This window comes from Boleophthalmus pectinirostris, unplaced genomic scaffold, assembly GCF_026225935.1.
Source record: "Boleophthalmus pectinirostris isolate CB_2022bp ecotype Guang Dong unplaced genomic scaffold, ASM2622593v1 HiC_scaffold_5, whole genome shotgun sequence".
Classification (NCBI taxonomy): Eukaryota; Metazoa; Chordata; class Actinopteri; order Gobiiformes; family Gobiidae; genus Boleophthalmus; species Boleophthalmus pectinirostris.
In genome coordinates, this window is record NW_026571404.1 from 26530331 (window position 1) to 26547425 (window position 17095).

At 37.2% G+C, this 17095-nt stretch overlaps 1 protein-coding gene across 1 annotated transcript in view; it reads right to left on the minus strand.

Annotated features, from left to right (window-relative positions):
• The window catches only part of rgs7a (regulator of G protein signaling 7a), a 96326-nt gene that overhangs the window by 60465 nt on the left and 18766 nt on the right, over nucleotides 1–17095 (minus strand). The window lies entirely within an intron of this gene.

The window sequence follows — 17095 nt, forward strand, 5'->3', positions numbered from 1 at the left end:
AAACACAACAACAGGCATGTTTTTGATGAGGTAACAACATTCTAACATGGCTTAAAGCTAAATTTTTTGTAATATAGACCCACTAAGAACAACTGACCAGTCTGAGCAGAATGAAACTGCAGAGCTAATGTCTGATAACACAACAATCCTGACAGCAAAGAGTTGAGTTTTGTAATTTCCTCATGTAATAGACATGGGTGCAAAGCCTAGAATTCATATATTACTATTTTGGAAAATAATTCAGCTCTCAGACACAAACATGAGATATTCTAAAATCTAAATCAATGCCAAATGTTATAACAATTAAGAACAATACAACAGAAAGCATTCAAGCTAATTTGTTTTCCGTGATGTCTAGAGAAGGCCACTTTTGAAGATATGGAACATTTGAACATTAAAAGTCCAGTGCATAATATTTCTAGTGGAAGGTCCTGCATCTGCTTGTCTCCACGAAAATGTTATTGCTTTGTTTAGAGCACAACACTACATTGCATTTCAGATCTGAGAGGTGCTCCTATTCACAGAAGAAATTACTGTAATTTTGAGCAACAGAAACATCCGTAATAAATACATGCTGGTTGGATACGTTTAATGTCTTTAATGTTATGCCATGGAACATTCCAGGCAAAACAACAGCATCTCCATTGAGACATAGGTGGCAGAACCTCCACCAGGAAAGTTGTGCAGTGCACCTTTAAGTGTATTGTTTATGATGAAAATGCTGCTGAAAGAAATGACTGAAAATGATAGTGATTAAAATAGATGGTCATAGTTCTGTAGCCTGTTCAGCCGGTTTCACTTCGTAGAAACCGTCAGACCTCGCAGCATTAGTATTCGTTTGCTTGATGGTAGGCGGGTACTTTTTTTATTTAACAAATTGCTGCTATTTGGTCATGGCATATGGAATGAGCTGCTAACGGGGCTGACTGGTATATTAAGTTTTTCCTAAATCCCATAGGAAAAAGGGCAATAAAAAGCAATTAAAAAAGGATCTTTCCCCTTAATAAAATTCACCAAACATTCATTTTGTTCCGGCTTTAAATCCTCAATCTCGGGAATCGTTGCCAACACAGAATTTATGGCTTTTTGCTGATTGGCTGGTGCCCGAACTCGTACTTCCAGGGTTCTTGTAAACCATCTAGTGTATTCCATTTCCTGGCCTAGACGCTGGAGAGAAATGAAATTGAGCGGAGGCACTAGGTGGCACCAGCCTGGCTAATAGTTCTGCCCTTTGGGGAATAATTTTACAGTCATATCATACGTAAATAAACCTCTACATTTATCGCTCAGCCCTACATCTAAGCTTACATGAAAACGCTCAGTATTGTTAACATATCTCTCGTTATCCTTTCAGCAGTGATGGCTAACGGGCTGGTTTTAGCTTAGACCTCGGTTCATTCACTCTTTAACAAATAGATCTTGTGAAGCTTGAATCCTTTTGGCTTTGAGTGCTCCCTGAGGCCTGATCAGAGTCTTCAGTGATGGGGGCCATGTGTTTTGACTGGTTAATAGACAGGAGAAGGCAATCGTTACACTGTGTTTGATTGAGCCAAGGTTGGAGCGCGTCTTTAGCATGGCAAACAGGCTGCAATGTGAATATTAGCTGCAATTAGCCGCAACTGTTCCTGCCAATGATATTGCATAATGTGGTGGTAATGATGCATAGATGTACTTGGAGAATGCAGATCTTTCCTGAAAGCTGTGTGGGCCTGTCTCGCCACGTTAAAGATGTTGGTGGTTCAATCTGGGTTTATTGCTCACTAGCTCAAGGGTATTTCAAGGTCTTTATCCACTAAACAACTTTATTAAGAGTGATGACAATGATACAAACTCATAAAGACACCTCTGTGCTTTTGACTATTATTCTTTTAAAACTAACAGGCATCAAAAGTCAGTCCTACAGGGGTCCAGCATATGCTAACACAAAAATACTTCAAAATAATTGCTTTGTTTTCAGCTTTCTGAATCATGAATAGCATTTTAATGTAGAAACATGAGGCACATCAATTGAAAACTTGCATTCAATAATTCATTATCAAAGAAAGTGTGTTTCTAGTTTTAGCATCATCTCCACAATGCATTTTTAGATGGAGTTGAAGAGATACTAAAAGTATACTATGGCTTCTTTAAATTGCATTAATATATTGGATCAATATTTATGTATAAACAACATCATAATAAAGCACATTTATGGCGTGCATTAAAGTATAATTGTATACATAGGCTTTTATCATCCACAATCAATAATCTTGGGCTTCACTTCTATATAACAAAGCTTGGTAAGGCCATAACATTAGATCATAACCGGGAGCATCATATTGTAAAAGACTTCAACTTAATAGACAGTGAGTAGTTTTAAAAGAAGACATATTGTTTTTTTCTGGTAAAACTGATAAACTTATAGGTGCTTATATCATATTTCCACATTTTCTTCATTGTATACTGCGGTATTAATTAGGGGGTAGGTGAGATTTTACTCAAGCTTCACATTCAATATAGAATCAAATATGCACAAATGTCTCCTACAACCTACATAAAGCTAATAATAAGGAAAAACATAATTGATGGTTGATGGAGATGGTTAATAGCTCAGTTTATTTTACAGAGTATGTCGTCTTTAAAGGTCCTATATTATGCAAAATTGACTGTTGTGAACCTTAAGCCATGTTAGAATGTTGTTACCTCCTCTAAAACATACCTGGAATTGTGTTTTGTTTCATTCACACATGTTTGAGTAACTCTTTATTATCAGTCTGTCTACATCTCCAAAGCTCAAAATGCTCTGTTCTACCTTGTGATGTCATGTAGTGGTAGTTTTCAAGTTAACAGCAACTTTTTACTTTTAATTCAGTATAGACTGGCATGTGTGAATGAAGCAAAACCCAACTGCAGGTATGTTTGTGATGAGGAAACCGCATTATAACATAGATGCAGCAGTGCAATATGAGTCCTTTAATTTCTCTCTTTTCCTTTCTGAAGTTGAAATTGTCATATATTGTCAGTCCCCACAACAAAAGCAAATGCGTCAAAGCTGGAGATTGATGGACGCATTCACAGTGGGTTGTCAGTGGACACTTGGCTGTATGTTGGATCAGCTTGTCTCTCTTTTGGAACACACCGGATGTCCTCTGAAGATGTAGTGTCCTTCACCAATGGCTCTAGAAATATGTCCAATATTTTCCCCTGACTCCTCTCATCTCACTCCCACGGGGACCACCCTCTGCCACATAGAATGACAAGTTCTGAATCATACATGAGAGCTACTGGGTCGACCTGCCTGGGACTGGGAGAGAGAAAGTATCAAAACACCAGCAGCTGTCCTTATTTGACTTAGCTATTCTAAACAGCAGACGCTAGCATGGTCGTTCCACCTCATATTTTATCCAGCCACTTCAAATCACTTAGAGCCTTTACGCAGTTCCCAAAAGATCAGTGCGTAATCTTGGTCCAATGCAAAAGCTCTCAGAATGTGCTGCAATGCAATTTTTATGATTAGCAGTCAGCTTAATGTCGGTAGACTAAATTGGCCCAAATTGATGCTGAAGAGATTTTGTTTCAGCATGTACTCAGGGAACCTTTTCAACACTAGAATGGAAATTATTCAAAGATTATCAACATAATCAGCTTTTAAAGGTGAGTTTTCAGGTGGAGGGTCAAAAGCCTTCTTTTCACTGAAAAAAATGATGTTGTTTTGGCAAAAATGTTCCATAAAATAGCAAAGAACTTTGCTGTCTCCATGGAGACAAGCAGATGACTCTACCCAACCAAGTACTGTCTGGCTGCTACGTTGGCCAGGTCTCTCTTGGAAAAGAGATTCTGAATCTCAATGGGACCTCCAGGTTAAATAAAGGTAAAATAAAATAAAAATGCAGATGACAGCACTCCACCAGAAAAATTACACAGTGTACCCTGAACAAGAAAATCTAATTTGCTTGATGAGTTGGGTTCTGAATATATGAACCTCCATTAGGCGTGGGGCAACACACAATTTTTACAGGATGACTTGAGAGACAAGATTGAGTCAACAAAAATGAGACAAGATGAGATTTTGAGTTAATTTAAAATAAATAAATAGTTCAGTTTACAGTTTTGACCTCCCCTTTTTTGTTTTACTTTATTTAATATTTTTCAGTGATTATAGCACTGCTTTTTGGAACTACATCTTCAAGGAATACAACTCAACTCAATATAACAGTATAACTCAAGAAATATAACATGGGGGAAAAAATCTCACAAGATAATTTTTCTGTGTGCATGATCTCAAGATCTCATCCCTAACCTCCATCAAGGTGTTAATCATAATCCCAGTGATAAACCTTTCACCAGACCTGAACTCAAACTCTAGATCTTCATCAGATATTGATGATGATGAAGTGATAAATACTCATGTATTCTATGTCTATATCTAAGTATAGTGTTAAGCAATTGATGTTTAAGCAATTGTTAAGCAATTGATGGTTGTTACTGAGATACTAACTCCTTTACTGACACCTCAGGGTGTCATTAAAGGTGTCAGTAAATGAGTTAGTATCTCAGTGACTGTATTCCCACTATCAGTGAAGTTATCTTAGCAGAAAACAACAACAAACAAGAAAAGACTGTGACAGATTTCAAGTGCACATTTTTCATTTGGTTGTGCTTATGCAATCCACACTTGCCTCATCCACTAAAAGAACAGAGCTGAGGTGAGAGCGGAAACAAATGGTGTTTATATTGGGGCCTCAACAGCAGGTCAAAATGACACTCCACACCTCAGCCTGATCTCTCTCTCGATATAAGTCGCAAACAGAATTCTGTTTTTCTGTAAAATAAAACCGCACTTTTGTTCCTATCTTTTTATTGTCTGCAATCGTCTCACAGCTATTGCTTTCATACTCGCTTTTAAAGGTGCACTTTGTAACCTTTTTAGAGGAGGGTTTGTCATCTCCTTGTTTCTATGGATATATTTTTGCTTTGCCTGGAATGTTCCACAGTATATTATACTTATAGACAGTATACAGTATGTCTTTTTTATGTCTTTTTATTGCTCAAGAATACCTTCAACTTGGGCTGATGCATGGTGTCCCCTTGTTAAAGATGGCCATGAAGATAGATAGATAGAAAGATAGAAAGGGTAGATAGATACTGTATATAGATAGGTTTAATGCCTTATGGTGGAATATTTCAGGTGAAGCAATAACATCTCTATGGAGACAAGCAGATGGCAGGCCCTCTAACGAAAAGTTACATAATACATCTTTAGTAATAAAACTATTTAGTGCAAACTCGCCTGGGACAATTCCTGTTCTTTTATCCTCAGTGCTCAGTTTTGTTGTTTAATTAAAAGTAACAATACAGAAGCAAAAACAAATGTGAACAGTGCCTCTTGGAGTTCTACAGAGTAAAATAACATTGGATGGGTAGAATAACAAACTTTGAAAATACTGAAATAATAATAAATTGTTTTGGTTCATTTAGAAAAGGGTTTTTGGGATCATCAAGGGTAATTGTGTCAGTGGAACAAATATTACTGTTTATTTGTATTTGCTAATAATATTACTGAAGTACTAAAAATGATATTGTTGTGACAAGCCTTACTCGATTCACCTTTCTAACTGTATTCTCTGGTGCACCTGGCCTCTTCTACTATCAGGTATTATTTTTGGTCAGGTTTGGGCAGTGCTCCGCGGGCAAGGCCTCTTCTCTCATTCTCTGTGGCTCTCGTCCTGGTGGTGGGCGGACAGTGGGCGCGATGACTAAGCCCGGGTTGGCCATGTGCTGGAACATAATCCACTGAAAGCCAATATCCCTCCTGCCCACCTACTATGATTTTATCACCCAAACATGCACTCATAAATTAGCAGATAAAGGACAGATTAGTCTCTTTGCATGTTTCTATGGTTTGGAGATGTTGCTTAAAGGTCTTATATTACATAAAATTGACTCTCGTGAGTGTTATGTCATGCTGTAATGTTGTTACCTCAGCAAAAATATATCTGCAGTTGTGTTTTGTTTCCTGTATTATTACTCTGTCTACATCTCCAAAGCTCAAAATGCTCTTTTCAACCTTGTGATGTCATGTAGTGGTAGTTTTCAAGTTAACAGCTACTTTTTACCTTTTGTTTAGTACAAATTGGAAATTCTAGGGCTAAAATTATCCAAAAGATTCTAGCAAAGGTGTATGGAGTTTAAAAACACAGTGGAGTGCTTGATGTTTTAGCTCATGGAGTGTTTCCCATTTTTGGAGAAATTTGACATCTGCTATCTATTGGTAAAAAATGTCGAATCTGAGCATTTCTATTATTGGTGAACCATAAATTCTCCATATTATAAGAAGAATCTGCCTTTGATTAACATTCATTTTAACTACCCCCCTATCTGTAATTAAAAGTATTATTGGCCTATAGATTCTTGTGATGTCATCTGGAAGAAGATGCTTTTGTAAACATTTTAGAAAGGCATGCTCTCTGTTGTTGGAGCTGGGGATTGGCAGACCCTCAGATAGTTAGTTTCAAAAACAACTTTATTCTGCAATGGCTGTTGAAAAACTAGTAATTGTTTGTGAATGCTGTTTGCACAAATGTTAGTTTGAGACGCGTTATGAGAGAGCACCATATGTGATTTTTGGCACACTGCAGGAATCAAATAAAAGTGAACACGATGGCTTGGGCCTGGTTCTCACTAGTTGAATTTGGGTGGTCAAGCTGGAAATGTAAATGTATAAATATAGAGTTATATGTAGAGTTATGTTATTTATGTAGTATTGTGTGTGCTATGATATGTGTATTTAAATTAGGTTATAGGTTTGATTAGGCAAGCAACAGTTACATTTCTCTAGGTGGAGTGGCCCTGTTTATGAAGTTTGAGAAAGATCTGGAGTTATACTTGGATGTTTATTGTTAAAGGCCTATATTACGCTACTTTTCTGATCTATGTTATAATGTTGTTTCCTGGAGTTTTGTAACCTTCACACATGATAACTGACAAGGGAAAAGCGGCACATTCAAGAATCTGAAAACTACGCAAACGTATTAGTATACAATTTGTCAAGGCATATCATTGGTACAAAGAGATAAAATATGCAGGCACCTGTAGTTTAATACAGAAATGATTCTTGGTAGAATGTGTACATGTTGTATTCTTGGTGCTGACAGTTAAAATAAAAATTGAAGAGCCCTTGTTCTGTTGTTTCCTCATCAAAAACATACCTGGAGTTGTGTTTCGTTTCATTCACACATCGCAAAATCTGCATATTGAGGCTGAGTGAAACTGAAAAAAAATTCTCCACCGTCCATGTGGTGAAACAGGAAGTTCTCCACTGTGTTTTTAAACTCCATATATCTTTACAAAAATTATTTGCATCATTTCAGCCCTGGAATTGCTTTGGAGATGTAGACAGATAAATAATAAAGGGTCACTCAAACACATCTGAATGAAACTAAATACAACTCCAGGTAGGTTTTTGAGGAGGTAGCAACATTATAACACTGTTTAACCTTCACAACAGTAATATGTAACCTTCATAACAGTAAATATGTGTAATATAGGACCTTTTAATAAAGTTTTCTGAAATTTACAGTTGCATTTGTTATACATTTTAAACAGTAGCTTACCCCAACTTTTTGGCACTGCTTCTCTCTGCATGACTTTTTAAACCTGATTTTCACACTCTCTGGATTTGGAAGCCTTTAATAAACACCTCTTCTTATTATTTTTAGCTGTAAACAGAGCAGAGCGCATCCAGGGGAATAACGTGGCACTAAATCTAATCTTATATGTAGTGAATCTTTCATCTCTACGAGTCCACACTGTCTGGCAATGCACTTGAGAGGCCTTATCATTCCACACCAGAGACACTGTTTACATAGGCCAAACACTGAGAGAGGGAGGGAGGCCTGACTTGCACCGGGAATTGGAAAAAAGAAAAAAGGGGAAAAAAAAGAAAGCTATTTTTAGGTTCAGATAACATAACAGAGAGGCGGGGGCGCACTGATCCCCCCTCCTCTACCCCATCCCTGCTTTTCGAACATTCCTCTTAGGCACGTGTGGAGAACACAGCCAGCAGATCGCTATGTGATGGGAATAGCAATAAGAGACATTCTGATGCCTTCTCCTGTCTATAGACCAAGGAGAGGTAGGGCCGGGTCGTCAGCTGGGGCACGCGGGGTAGGAGAGGGTGGAGAAAGGGGGGTGGGGGTGGTGGAGTTAATGAGGATGATGGGTGAACTTTTCAAATTGAAGTGTGCAGTTAATAGCATGGCGTGAGGTTAATAGTCCTTTTTTTTTTTTTTTTTTTTGCTTATATTTCTGGAAAGCTGTTTAATCGTCATTAGCATATTGTAATAGGCGTAATGGAAGCGAGTTATAGCTGACACCACAAGGTCACATTGGTCAACTAGCCTCCAAACCACCGGAACTATGTTAAAGATGTCTTATTAGATTAGATTTCAGACCAAGGTTTAGCTTGTTTTCATACCTGACTTCTTTCTTCCTCACAATTTTCATATGATGTTGGTGTGACGTGTCTGGTCAGCTGATCTAAACAGGTTTTGGGGTTGTCTTCCTACTGGTGGAGGCAGGACAACAGCGCCATCTGCAGTCCGATTTCAGGACAGTGTCACTGGTAGGTGAGAGTAAAAAAACCCCTTGTCCTGGTTTATGGTCCAGACAGCACGTTTCAGTACTTCGATTGCCTCTTTAATCCAGCAACCAGCTAAACCTTGGTCTGAAAAAATGAATTATCGGAAGACCAAATCAACCTCAACTGACTAATATTAAAGAGGTACAATGTAACTTTTCAGGTGGATGATAAGCCGACTGCTTGTCTCCATGGAGATATATTCATAAATTTTAACATTTTGTTTCAAACTGTTAATTGCTATGGCAACAGTCGTAATTTCCCATCATGTAAAAACCCATGGATTGATTTGCTTGGAATGTTCCGCAGAATAGCATTAAAGTTATCCATCTTGCATTTATTTAATTACAAATGTTTTAATGCTCTAAAAACATGCATTCTTGTGAGTCGTGTCGCCTCTCCATGCATTTCAGAACATTTCAGACAACATGGAACATTTCAGGCAAAGCAACATCTCCATGGAAACAAATAGATGGCAGACCCTTCACTCTTCAGAAATGTTACACACTGCATTTTCAAGCCACTCAAGGTGTTTTTTCTTCGCCAGGCTCGTGCCACCTAGTGCCTCTGCTCAGTTTCATTTCTCTCCAGCGACTAAGTCAGGAATCGGAACACTAGACGGTTTGCAAAAACCCTGGATGTGTGAGTTTAGGCACCAGCCAATCAGCGAAGAGCCATACATTCTGTGTTGTTAACGATTCCTGAGATCGAGAATTTAAAGCCGGAATAAAGAGAATGTTTGTTGAATTTTATCAAGGGGAAAGACGTTAGTACCCATCTTCCTACGGGATTTGGGAAAAACTTAATATACCAGTTAGCTCCGTTAGCTAAGCATTACATATGTCACGACCAAATAGCAGTGATTGGTTAAATGAAAAAAAGTACCCGCCTACCATCGAGCCAACAAATTCTAACACTGTGAGGTCAGAAGGTTTCTACAAAGTGAAACCGGGTGATGAATCAGGCTTATTTTTTTCTGGCTTGCTTTTCTTCATAAATTTATCTATATATTCCACAACTGCATTTTGGAGAATGAATAGTTTTTTTTTCCATTACTGGTAAATAATTCAAATATTTATCTGTTATTGTATTGTCAAATGTAACTTCATCATGAGCCCCAAACTTTGGCTGAATATTATTACATTCTGAGTATATCATAATTGGCAGGAAAAGTTGGGCATGTGGGTGATATCATTTAATGTGAGGGTCTGGGAAAACGGTGAAATGACTTTTGCTGTTTAAGTAGAGAAAAAAAAAAAAACTATTCCCTTCAGTTTTAATTTCACCCGATTTCCCCAACCAAATTATTATGTGTCACAGAGTGTGCCAAGTCCTGCTTATTGCTGCTTGTTTGCGATATTACCCAATCAAATTTTAATCATTTTCTGAGCAAGTGAGGAATTTTCATAACAACACCAAAAAGTAGAGATATGCACTGAATATACTTACATAAAGCAAAAAAATATTGAAACTTGGCATAAATATTGACTATATCTTGCAGTAGCAAAGTGTAAATATGAACGCTGGTGTGACTGTGCAGCATTGTTGGCATTTTAGATAGAAAGGAGGTGAGAGATTGAGCGGGTCTCTCAGAGTGAAATATGAATTTGACAAAGAAAAAGTCCATAAATGTGTCTCCAACTTCCAACTCTGGGACCATTATCTAGGATACAGCTCACCAAGCCCCATAGTAACTTGTAAACTTGTACATACTGTTGTTACTACGAGAATTGTTTCTATTACAGCCACTATTATTGTTGTTACTCTTACCTTTACTATAACAAATACACTTGGCATAGTGGTCATTAGGGCTATATGACTTTTGAAAGAAATGTATGTATATGAGATTTTAAATATTGTGAAAAGGTATATGTGTGTACTATATGTTGTGATATAGTAGGATTCTGTTCAGACTAGATATTGTAAACAAGTCCATGAGTATTACAATTTGATGTTTTGATTAATGAGATTAATATAAGAACCTCATGTACTTTCATGAACTATCAGCAGAGATCAAAACTAAGGTACAAACACATGTTTGTATAAAAAGAATTTAAATTTTTGCAGACGTTATGCTATTAATTGTAAACTTTGGGCTTTAATAATTGCATCAACTCAAATTCAGTTGTCTGTTGTCAACTCATCATTGTCAACTGTACACTCAACTTCACTCTCTTTGTCAATCCTAGCATTAAAAATAGTATCCAAGTACATACATATGTTTATATATTTGTATGTATATCGCATGTAGCAGTGTGTTGACTTTGTCTGTATAGTGACAAGTACAGCCCAAAGCTGCAATAACACAGAGACAAGTGGTGCATCAGAGGGCCGTTTGATGCTACTTGCAGCTTTACTGGTTACTTTTACTATTCCTTCTGTCACAAATACTGACACTATTATAAGGCCTTTTAGATAAGAAGTGAAATGGCCTCAAATCTAAATCTAGTCCAGATAATGACTCTTTGAAAACACTGTTACTATGACTATACTACAAGAAGTTGACAGTAACCTTCGATAACAGTTTATTAGAATAACCCTGAGGTCTCCTCAACATTTGGTCCCCATTGTCTGCCCTGTGTCTTTCCTCTGCTTACAAGCTAATGGGAGAAATTGAATCAGTTTGTGGGAAGGAATATCCAGCAGCAGCAGCCCTCCCATCATATCCTAATGCACTGTTAAAGCCGACCTTGTCTTTTATTTAAGGTCTGCAGCAGCAAGGATAACATCTGTGCTTTATCAGGCTCAGACACAGTAACAAGAGGCTCTGCTAATGTACAGATCCGATAAGAATCAACTGAAGATGAGAAAACTCGCTGGCAAAGGCATAGGCACTCATTTACATTTGGGTGAATCATTGTTACTGCACTCAAAATGGTGTCAGCCAACAACAACTATGACAGCTAACTCGTACAAGGTTTATTAAAGATGCTATAAGCTCATTTTTACTGCCTTAAAAATGTGAAAAACAAAACTAGTTCATTTTAAAAGGTTTGCAGTGGTCCAAGTTATTCCTCAGTTGTTTCATCCATCCAGAACATCCTAATAATTCACCGCAATGAGTTTATGAGGGTTTTTAAGAGACCTGAGCAGAACTTTACCATCACGGGTAATCTAAAAGCAACTAGCATGCTAATGCACACTTCCTGATTACTGGACAGTTGACCTCAAGAGCTGCTTATATACAGTAATATATCTATACTGGGGCAAGGCAAATTTTGCTCTAATACCTCTAATACATGGAATAAAATCAGATAGAGGCCTTTTCGGGTTTTTATGTTGCCAAATTATTACGTCAATAACCATTATCCTTCAAGTAATTGCAGTGAGGTGATAACTTGTTTTAAAACTATAAACATTTTAATTAGAGTAGTTAAAATACTATAAAAATGCACATTTGTACTGCCACAGCTTAAGTTGAAGAACTATTGGACACATGCATTGCCCAGAGCAGGACAAGATGTGTTTGTGTGAAGTTATAAATCTCGTTATTGTACCTTAGGACATCAATTCTGTTCTCAGTTATTTCCAGATGCACATGCTTTGGGCAAGACTAAACTGGAAAGAGAATGTAGGAGTTGGGCTATTGCAAAGATTTATGTTAATATTGAGTACGATTATAAAACTTTTATTTGTACTGCAATGAGAAAATCCTGTGTTACAACCATAGTCTGTATGAAGAAGTGGACTAAAGGAGTGTGACATCACCCATAACGTTCAGTTCCAGTCAAATGAAGCTCATGAGGCTGCAGTTATAGGAGCGATTTTGGAGCCAGTTCCATATTAAGAATAAAGATTGATTTACGGACAAAATAAAAATCCCAGAATCATGTAGAGCGGGCTAATACGAACATTTTAAAACCAAAATGAGCAGCGTGACAGCAGCAGTTACAAAGAGAGGGGCAATGTTTTCTCAGTACAAAGTGAATTGAAGCTGGAGTTGATGGAGCCGGAAGCACACCCATGCTCACTTCCTATTTGGAAGGCAATAGCAGGTTAGCTATGTCCATTTATATATACAGCCTATGGTTGCAACTCACAGTTTAAGAATAGCAAAATATGCAATCAAAAATCAATATAAAAAGAAGCTTAAATCTAACTGAACACCATAGTAGCAGTATAGTATAGAGGAAAAAATACTAAAATACTACAACTCTATTATGTAGTTCTATATGCTAATGTATTGTACCACATAATGACAGAATAAAATGCATGTTAACAGACTTCATTTAAATCATATACTGGTGAGGATCCATGAGAATATTTCACAGTATGGTATTAAACCTTTCTATCTTCATAGAGACCAAAACAGACCAAGTTACAGGTCAGATCTTTGGAGAGGGGACCCCGCTCACAGTCAGAATGCCTGCTTTTCTTTAGGTTATTACAGCCTATTATCTGTAATTGAATAAATGTTAAGTAGAATAGTTTAATGTCATACTGTGGAACATTCCAGGCAGAGCAATGCCATATCCAGAGAAACAAGCAGGTGACGAATCCCCAATGAAAAAGTTACACCTTTAAACATTTAAATGACTATTGTTGCAAAGGAATAGCATGTTTATTACAAAGAATGTTTTATGTATTTAACAATGTATCTCCATCTTGTAACTAAATATCTGCTTTCTTCCATATGGGATCATATTGCTTCTTTCATTAGCTGTGACTTTTTCCAATATGTGCACAGAAGAGGAGCCAGTGCAAGGTGCCACTGCATAGAAATGATCCAATTACAGCATATGTAACCCAATGTCTGTGTTAAATAATCATCTATATGTATCCGAAATCTATTATATAAGCATAGTTCTATTGCAAATTATGAATGGAGGAATTTATTTAAATTGCCCATATTATATTATTTTTTATCTATGTTATAATGTTGCTTTCTCAACCAAAAACTTATCTGAAATTGTGTTTCATTCACATGTTTAACACACAAACCCTGCATATTAAGGCTAAGTTCTTCTGTCACATAGAAAACACTCCAGGTTCCAGTTGTACACAGGCAACTCCAGGTATGTTTTTGAGGAAGTAAGAACATTGTAACATGACTTAACGCTCACTAGAATCCATTTAGTGTAATATAGGACTTTTAATCATGTGTCTGATTGCTAACTCCCTGCTAGCACACACACATCGCAGGATCCCTCTCATTCACAGCGCTAACTTAAGCCCCGTTGGACACATTGTCAAAGTGCTGGAGATGACAGAGCTTGACAGACTGCGGATGCAGTTGTCATGGCGATGCCGGCAGAATGGCCAAAAGCCACCAGAACCTTTGGCCAAATGGAAGCATGAGAAAGAACAAACAAAGATAGCATTGTTAGTACACAGTGGCTGCAGATCAAACTATCAAAGACAACAGTGGCTTTGGATGTCTATGGAAAACTGTACTATTCTAAACTGTATCTATTACAGTAGTGGATCATAATGAAGTAAAAATAGTAAAGTACTGTACTTAGGTGCATTGTGTAACTTTTCTGGTGAAGGGTTTGTGACCTGCTTGTTTCTATGATTATGTCATTGCTCTGCCTGGAATGTTCCACAGTATAACAGCTCTAACTTACTCATTTATAAGATTACTGGTGGTTTTATTGCTCAAAAATACTTAGAATACCTGGACATTCTGACTGTGAGTGGGGACCTCTCCACAGAGCTTACCTGTAACTTGGTCTGATTTAAACATTCCTGACAAAGCAATAACATTTCCATGGAGAGAAGCATTTGACCTTTAAGTATACATGTACTTTATACTTTTTTACTTGGATACTTTTTACTTTTTGCTTTTTACTTCACTACATTTGAGAGCAGGTATCTGTACTTTCTACTCCGGTACATTTTTGAGCTGAGTGAAAAGTGAAAGTATTTGCTATTATCGAGTGAGACCTGCTGAAAAGGCTGAGGATTTATTTTTAACAAGTTTTTAATCTGAGCAAACAAAAATATAGCAACAAATAAACAAATGAAAACAACCACAATAAAAAAAAAAATTCAACTGTTTCTGCTGAACAAAATTCAGCACAAATCTCAAAGTACATTTTTAAACAGGTACTTTAATACCTTTACTTAGGTACTTTTTTTCTTTTTTTTCTTCATTTTCCTAAAACTGATCTATTATAACCTCAGTTCATTTAATTGGGACAATTTACTTCTATCTCCTAACCCATATTTTACTCTGACATATGCTTCAAAGTGCACCACAGAACAATGCTGGAACAGAGTGGGGCTTGACATGATTTCATTAGGCAGTACAAAAGCAGCATGTCATTACAATTACACTAATATGAATCCTACAATGTTTTGACCTAGATTTAAATGGATGCTTGAGTGTGATAAGAGCTATGAGAAGTTTGTTTGAAATTTTAGGGTCATGCTGCTGGGGATATTGTGTGGAATGTTACAGTATATACATTAATATAATAATTGCAAAAGTGTGTAAGAAGTAATTTAAGGGATTTATATCATGTTCTAGAATTTACATATAATAAGAAAGTAGTGCATGGCCCTCACAATGATAAATTATTAGTAGCCAGACCTGATACTGAGCCAGTGTTAAAATATTGTAATAGCACAGAACATGTGTCACGCAGTTTTAAATAGCCTATTATGCCAAATCAACTTTACTGAGCTTTTTTTTTATAGTTGTTTCTCCATTTGGTCACTCAAAGTTCTATCTGGAGTGATTTGTGAATGTTTGAGCAATCTTTAATCATTTAACTTCAAGACATCATATTGCCTAACAATCCCTGTTTTCGCCACCACTAGCATACACCCACCGCTCTGTACTTCATTCTCCAGTTTTATTTTCTTAATCACATAGGATTCTGGTTTATTTTGGTACAAATGAAATCTTTCAGCTGTCATCTCTCAGCGTGATCTGCAACTATCCATAGGAGGTGCCGACTCTTTGTTGTGATGATGCTTGCGGAGACGTCAACTCCCATTGAGCAGCACAGTTTTCTAATGGAAGTCAAAGGTTTTATTTCTTTTTATTAAGTCACATTAGATGAATATTGCAATTTAAAATGGGCAAATTATAACATTATAATCTGCTGGTGTTATAGATTATAGCTACAGTATATAGCTCAAGACACAAGCACAATAGGTCATCATTTATTAAGTAGTTACTAATTCTGGATAAACTATTTCTTCATTCTTCAATATCAGTTCTTGATAAAGTATTTCTAACAATTAATTTTGTTTATGCTTTATTGTGGCTAATTGAGGTGTAGTTACAGTTAACTGAGGTGTAGTAGTGGTGAAATGAAACAGTAAAAAGTGCAGTAAAAATGAAATGCAAAAAAACTCATCTTGTACATATGAAACTGCACACATTTTTGTTTAAGCTAAATACATCAAACAATATTCTACCTGAAAATATGTGGCGTTATTTTATTTTTAGTCGGGAAAAGTGACTTGTGCAGTTTAAAAACTTCTAATCTCAACAGTGTCTCCAAATCTTTATTTTTGTACATTTCCGAGAAGAAAAACCAGGCTGCAGGTTGAGTCAAGATGGCGCCCCGGGTTCTTATGGATTGGAACGCGACCCTTGGCTGTGCTCGCTAAGCTGAACTAATGCTCCAACACTGTGACGCTCGCCAGGCTCCAGGTGAACAGCTCCCTCAAATACCACAGATATCCACAGATTCTACTAATATCCGTCTGTGCAACCTTCATGATTAGCAATTGTATTATTACTCCATAGGTGTGCACAAAACATATTAAAGAAGTGAATGTGATGTGGGACCAGCTAATCAGAAACGCATAATTTATATTAGAATTATAGCTTTCATTGTCGAGAGCCACTGCAAATCAAGCCACTATTCTCGCCGGTTTGTCACAGTACAAAAAAAATGGCACTTTTAAATTGCTTGTTTAGATCGGATTTTCCAATAAAGAAATGACTCAGGATGAATCATACAGACAGATGAGTGCGCTCCAGTTGGCTTTAAATACATTTCATGTCCTCTATTCTTTTTCTTTTTTTGTTTGGATGAAAGACAGTGGCCATTCTGTGAGGAGTTCAAAGGATGTTGGATGGTTTCACGCTAGGTACAGGGAGAGAGTGATAGAGAGACAGAGTGGGAGAGGAGAAGAGAAGGGGTACACGTGAGATGGACAAAGTTGCTGGCGTGATATGGAAGCTTCAAAGCATGGCAGGAACAAAAGCAGGTGGGAGGTAAGGGAGTGCAGCAGGGTAAATAAAAGAGAGAGGGCAAAAGAGGGAGACGGATGGTACATGGAAATAGGCTGAGGTCTGGGAGGAGAGTCTAGACACTGAGCTGGAAAGTCAGAGAGGGAGAGAAGGAGAGAAGGGGAGAAAGAGAGAGAAGTAGAAGAGGCAGAAGAAGCAGAAGCAGCAGCAGCAGCAGAATAAGAAGAAGAAGAAACAATATGAAAGGGAAAAGGGCAAATAGAAAGAGAGGGCAAGAGGAAGATACAGAGAGAAGAGAGAGTCAGGGAATGAAAAGTGAGAGG